We start from the raw sequence: 6343 nt of genomic DNA, 5'->3' as shown, positions 1-6343 counted from the left end.
GTGTTCTGACACTGTTTATGGTCAGTGATTTTGTTCCCTATGGAAGCATCAAATAATCAGGGTTGGAAGTGTTTTGGTTTAGCCTGGTATTCAATAAGGATTCAGTATGGTAGTGATTCAGTATGGGCGGTCTGTCAGGGAGTCAGACCAATTCGAGAATTCGAGATGTCAGGTTTCAGGTAAGGTAAGGTTGATTGTCTGCATGGGATTATGGATTCTTCTTCTTCGGGTTTGGAGAGTTCTGCAATGGTTGGGTTCGGTAGCCTTGGGAAGGCCGTGTGTGTTCGGGGTCGTGGTTGCATTCTTCAGGCTGTCTGGGCGCCTGGGATGGTAAGGAACGATTTTGAGGACGAAATCTAATTCAAGTGGGGGAAAGTTGTAACACCCGGAATATTGAGGAGCAACTGTAAGGAGTGAATGCCATTTTGGGATTGGAACACGGCGTGTTACAGGAACCAACACAACGTGTCTAGTTAAGGACAACGCAGTTTTCATTAAGACCAACACGGCATGTTGGTGTCTAAACACGGCGTGTTGGAAGCTAGGAAGGAAACCCTAAATTGCACCCTATATAATCTCCTTAAGCCCCAAGGGCTGGTCTCCTTACTAGCCTCCATTGCTACTTAAACCCTAATTCGTCCCTTAAGCTTTCTTGGTGGTGTTCTTGAGCCTTGACTGGATTCTTGTGGTTATTTTGCTCAATTCTAAAGGAAGATTTGAAGATTTAAGGTGCTTAGCTTGGAAGGAAGATCATAGATCCAGAATATCTCCACTTCTTGCAGTTTCTTTGAGGTATCAAGTTTGCATCTTGGCTTGGTCTCCTTTTTGGGTCTATGGAAGAGTTGGGTTGTTTAAGGGCTTGTTCTTTCAGATTTGGGTTTGTTTTGGTATCCTTGAGCATAAACGTGCAAGCTTTATGTGAAGAATGGTGTCATGCATGCTTCAAGTCCTCTATTAAGTCCATTTTTAGCTTAAGAGCTTCATTTAGTCATATATGGACGTAAAGTGAGCAACTTTACGTGATAGTCCATCTCAAGGAGGTCAGATCTATGTTTTGGGGTTATGTCTTTAAGGATTAAGTGCTTATTAGTTAAGTTGTTGAATCTCGGGCAAACACGGCGTGGTTGCAAGCCAACACGACGTGTTGGCTAGGGATTTCCCGATTTTCTGGATGATGGAAGAACACGGCGTGTCCAAGGGGCAACACGGCGTGTTTGGTCAACATCGGCTGTTGACTTTGACTTTGACCAGAAGTTTGATCAGGGTTGACCATGGGTTATGTTGGGCTATGTATGGGCTTTAGGGTAAGGCCCATATAAGGGTTTGGGCCCAATTTGGAAAATTAGGCCATAAGTGGTCTTTAGATAATTATTGGTTTGTGGGCCTGTTAGATTTTGGAGTTTGGGCCTTAGCCTTGGGCCAAACTAGGAGAGGGGTAAAATGGTATTTTTACCCTAAGAATGGACTGTTGGACTTATGGTTATGGATTGGGACCCAAATGCTGATCGGGTGTTGTTTTGATATTGATAGTTAGGGGATCGGTCAGCCAACAGCCAGGGATTTTCTGTGCATTTCGGTAGTGCGAGGTGAGTCTCCACTGTTCTATGGGTCGAAGGCACCAATGTCGGCCCATTTGGTTTATGTATTATAGGAAGACCAGGGGGTGGCCCTTGGCATTTTATGTATGATATGTATGGCTCGTATGATATGTATGGTATGTGGTATTTGGGGAACTCACTAAGCTTTCTGCTTACAGTTTGTTGTTTATGGTTTCAGGTACTTCCGGTTTGAAAGGGAATGGACCGGCTTGATCGCAGCGCATACACACGTGTTTTTCCGCAATTCGTGATTTTGGGATTTTACTCTAATAATTGTTTTACTCTGGAATACTTTTAAATGTTTGAATATATATTAAAAATGAAAATTTTACCCTATGATTTTCGGGATGTTACAATTTTAGCTCATAATTGAAAGGTTTGGTGCTATTTTAACCAATTTTAAATATGTTGTTGTTTTTACGAATAAATAGCAATGTACTTTCAATGATTTGTTTATTATGTCACCTTACTTTCAATTTTACATCATTGTAATAGAAAATAATGAAACTAAGATGCTATTTTAAACACGTAACTGAATGTATGTTACTGTTTTAACCAATAAATGCAAAGTGTTTAGTAATTTAAGAACAACTCTTATCTTGAACTCTGTTTTTCAATGCACTTATCTTGTAGGGACCGTGTTTCTATTTGTAAATTAATGATTTGAATGATTACGATTTTTATAGTCTTTAATTATTTTATAGTCTCTAACTATTTTATATTGTCAAACCCTTGTAGGCTAAAAACATAGAATTTCTTTCACATTCATCTCAAGGTCATGGTGTGTCCTTTTACGAAAAACATGATAATTATGGTGAATTGCATAGTCAATATCTACTGTCAACATGTTATTTTAAATAAAAGGATTTTTCATTAATTTAGTATTTTCATTTTAGTTTGTTAATTCTAGAGTTCAAAGGAGATAAGTATTAAATAGTTTGTAGAATATTATTTCTTAAAACATATTTTATTATTATTTGTAATAAAAATTTATTGTTAATTTTCATTTGTAATTTGTTATATATATTTTTTTCATATTTGTTTATTTCAACAACTTAATTTTTTTATTTGCCATCTACCAGTTTTAATTTACTTCATTTACCATAGTTGTTTTATTTTTATAATCAATTTAACATTTCATTATTCAGTATCATTATTTTTTTCGTTAATTCATAAATAAAAAATGTCTCATAAATCTTGAAAAATAATATTACATATTTATTTAAGTCAACGAATTACAATTTTATATAAATAAAAAAAAACATAAATATCTTAATTAACAACTTATTGAAAATAATTGATTAATAATTATGAGTTTTTATTATAAAATTTTAATTATTTTTGTAACTCACGGGCTATAACCTATTTAATATATAAATCCAAATCCGGTTGATGTGGACTTTAAAAATAGAAATAACTCAATTTTTCTAAATGTGTGTACGAGTGTGAGTATATGTTGTACAAATATTAATACCCAAATATCATCCTAAATCTATCAAGATCACTCAAGTACATCCCCATATCTTAATTAAAAATTAGCTTTTTTTTTTTTTTTTTTTTTGAGAACGGCAAATCTATTATAGTCCTACGCTACTCCTAAATCTCCATCTATGTCCCTCACGGGACTTGAACCCTCGACCTGAAGGAGGAAGGAAGGGCAACACCGGATACCGCTGGGCTAGAAGATCAAATAGGCACAATTACAATCAAATAAAGATCATCCCAAGTGTTGCTTCAATCAATTTTACCCTCTTCCCCACTCTACCCTCAATCTAACACTCCACGCTTCTTCTCCTTCACTTCCCTGTCAATAAAGCTCCAAATAAACAACACATCAACACCCATCTGCTTTATGAGGAATCGGTTATACTAGTATCATCCAATTTTTGTTGTTTCAGCCAAGAACACACACCACAAGTTAGGATTTTTACCTGTGAAAGTCAAGAAGAGGCAGCCCCGTTCTCCCTCTCCCTTGATGACAAGCACCACTCAAACACCCCTTTCCTCATCTGTTTTCCTTCTTTCCCCTGTCGAACAGCAACAGCCCTATCAATTTCTGTCAAAAACAAATCCAAACATCCATTTTTATTCTACATTGATTCCAAATCACAAAAAAAGGAACCCTTACCTGTTGTTAATCGCTGCTTCCCTTCCCGATCACCAAACGGCCCATTGTCGGGGCTTTGTCACCGGAAACCAATGGCAGACCCCACATCCCACTGCTTCCATTCTCTTTTTATTCTTCTCTTCGGTCCAGCCAAGCACCGAAGGTGCCTCCTCTTCAACCCCCGATCGCATCTCATCGCTGCACCCACCGAGGACCCCAACTCCTTCGCTGCTGCTCGCGACACTTCACCATTTCCTCCGTCACTTCGGCCTCGTCAAACCCCGAAGACAAACCCCCTCGTCGCCGATCGCTCCTCCTCTCTTCGCTCCTCCCAGTCGGACGAGAAAGAGCGAAATCTCGCTGCCTCGTGCCTTCCTTCGGTTCGGCCAAACACCGGAGATGCTCGCTTATTCCGATCGATTGCCACCACCGAGACCACCTCCGTTCGCTGCTTGATCGCTCGATTCTTCCCTCTCCCGATCTGTGAAGAGGAAGACGCCTCTTTTGTTCTCGAAGCCCCTTTTGATCGACTGAACACGAAACACGACCTAAAAACGTGTTTCTGATCTTGACCAAGTTAAAGGTCAAAAGACTCAAACCTTGTTTTAAAATGAACAAAATCACCCCTCCCTTGATAAAGTTAATCAAAATCAGTCCCAATACCCAAAAAGTGATTCCATTTATCCACAAATAACCCCTCATTTGGTATTTTTTTTTACCAAAACAGTCCTAATCATTTAATCAAATTACCAAAGAGCCCCCCTATACTTTAGCGAAGTTACAAATCATTCCCTAATAGTTCAAATTTGTTACGAAATGGTCCCGAGAGTATTTCAAAGTTCAAGAATTGTGGATTTACGGTTTCTCATGTCAAGCTTCTCACAGAAACCGAATTCGAACGATTGGAACTCACGCTTCAAGGGTGAGTGCTTACGGCCCCTTTTTAATATTTTAATTATTTCGGGGGGAGTACATGTGCCTAAATTTTTGTTTATACAAATCAATTTCTTTTTTTTATGCAAAAATACAATAAATCTAGTTTATAAAAATATTGTTATTTAACAATGTAACATATTGTTACAAATAAATTAGTATAAACTTTTCGTATACGTATTATGGTTATTTTATCGTGAAATAACTAGTTCACACAACAAATGCTACATTATACAAAAATATATAATTTTTATGTGACATTGTATATTATAACAAGCACGTTCTAAAACTTTGTAGTATTTCAAGGATTCAAGTTATTACCATTCATGTATATTTATATGTTAAATGCATAAAGTCTATACATGTACATATGTTCATTACTTTGAAACATACATCTTTATAAAAGTGAGTACCTTACACTTTTACATACATACTAAACATACTCAGCTTTTATAAACTTTATACAATGAAATTCATTATGCCTAGTGACTTAATCACAATTAAGTTAGGGATCAGAGCTATTCACAAACTTTTTAGTTAAGAGTTTCTTAGTGAGACATTATTCATTAGCTGAGTCAAAACACTTAGCATACACACACTACTGTAACCGTTAATGTTCAGAGCGAGATACATATATATATAGATCTATACGGGGTTGACATCCCCACCTGCGGTTGGTAGCTACAACCCTCGACCGATCAATCGAAGCGGGTGATAGGTGTCTACAATTGTTACTACAACCATGTGCTTGGTTGCTTTCAAAACTATTTTAAGTATGCAATTACTAATGTAACGTCCCGAAAATCATGATGTAAAAATTTTTGTTTTTAGATTAATAAATCGTTAATACATGTCTTTCCCATAAAAACCAGAGTGATTAAGTCTTAGCGAAAGATTAAAAAATCAGAGTAATTCGTAGAAAACGAAACATGTGGTGTGTGCTCTACAATCATCTCGAGCCCTTCCATTTGAAAACCATAGTACCTGAAACATCAACTGAAAATCGTAAGCACAAAGCTTAGTGAGTTCCCCAAAATACCACACAATATACAACCACAGAATATCACGCAACGTACATATAGTTGCCATGGGCTCTCCCATGGTCTTTATCTGATATGCCATAGGCTCCCCCCAGGGTCTTCCTGCTGGGTTTTGAGCATTCTAACACTTCCTAAGTGTACATGCAACCCTAATAACCTTGGATCTATGTTTGTCTAATAATCATGCAAAGTTGAATTCCAAGGTTATATTCCTATCTAGCATACATGGGGAACATTTTTAACTTGAATGAAAGATAGAATAACTTACCTTGTTGTTGATTATGATCCTTGAAACCTTGTGAGCCTAGCACCCCAAGTGTGATGCCTCAAATGCTTCACACAACACCAAATGCAAAGGAGTAAACTTTGAGAGAATCTTACACTTGCAAAATCGGCTCTAGCCCTCTTGTTTCTTATGTGTAGCCTATTTTGGTGGAGAATGGGTTTCTTATATAGTGTTGACACATCTAGGGTTACACCATGTAAACCCTAATGTGTCATGACTCTTCATTTCCATGACCCATGGGTTTATAACTCCCATGGAGCATCCATGGAGCATCCTATGGGTGGAACCCAACTTGATAATCCATGGAGCCTCTTAGCCCACTATATAAGATATGGAAAATTTACATAATCTACCCATATATTTAATTAGTTATCTTTTG

The 6343-nt window shown here is 37.3% G+C and overlaps 1 long non-coding RNA gene across 1 annotated transcript; it reads right to left on the bottom strand.

The window, feature by feature from the left end:
* Nucleotides 1-2951: 2951 nt before the first annotated feature.
* LOC145132958 (uncharacterized) lies at nucleotides 2952-4255 on the bottom strand. Its single transcript, XR_013718310.1, has 3 exons — nucleotides 3727-4255; nucleotides 3530-3654; nucleotides 2952-3402 (listed from the first exon to the last, which is right to left on the bottom strand). It is a non-coding gene; the product is annotated as an uncharacterized LOC145132958 (long non-coding RNA).
* Nucleotides 4256-6343: the final 2088 nt, after the last annotated feature.

This window comes from Lactuca virosa, chromosome 8 (assembly GCF_052849685.1).
Source record: "Lactuca virosa cultivar CGN04683 chromosome 8, Lactuca_virosa_CGN04683_v6, whole genome shotgun sequence".
Classification (NCBI taxonomy): domain Eukaryota; kingdom Viridiplantae; phylum Streptophyta; class Magnoliopsida; order Asterales; family Asteraceae; genus Lactuca; species Lactuca virosa.
Note: the sequence above shows the minus strand (reverse complement) of the source record. Positions and strands in the feature narration are given on the sequence as shown.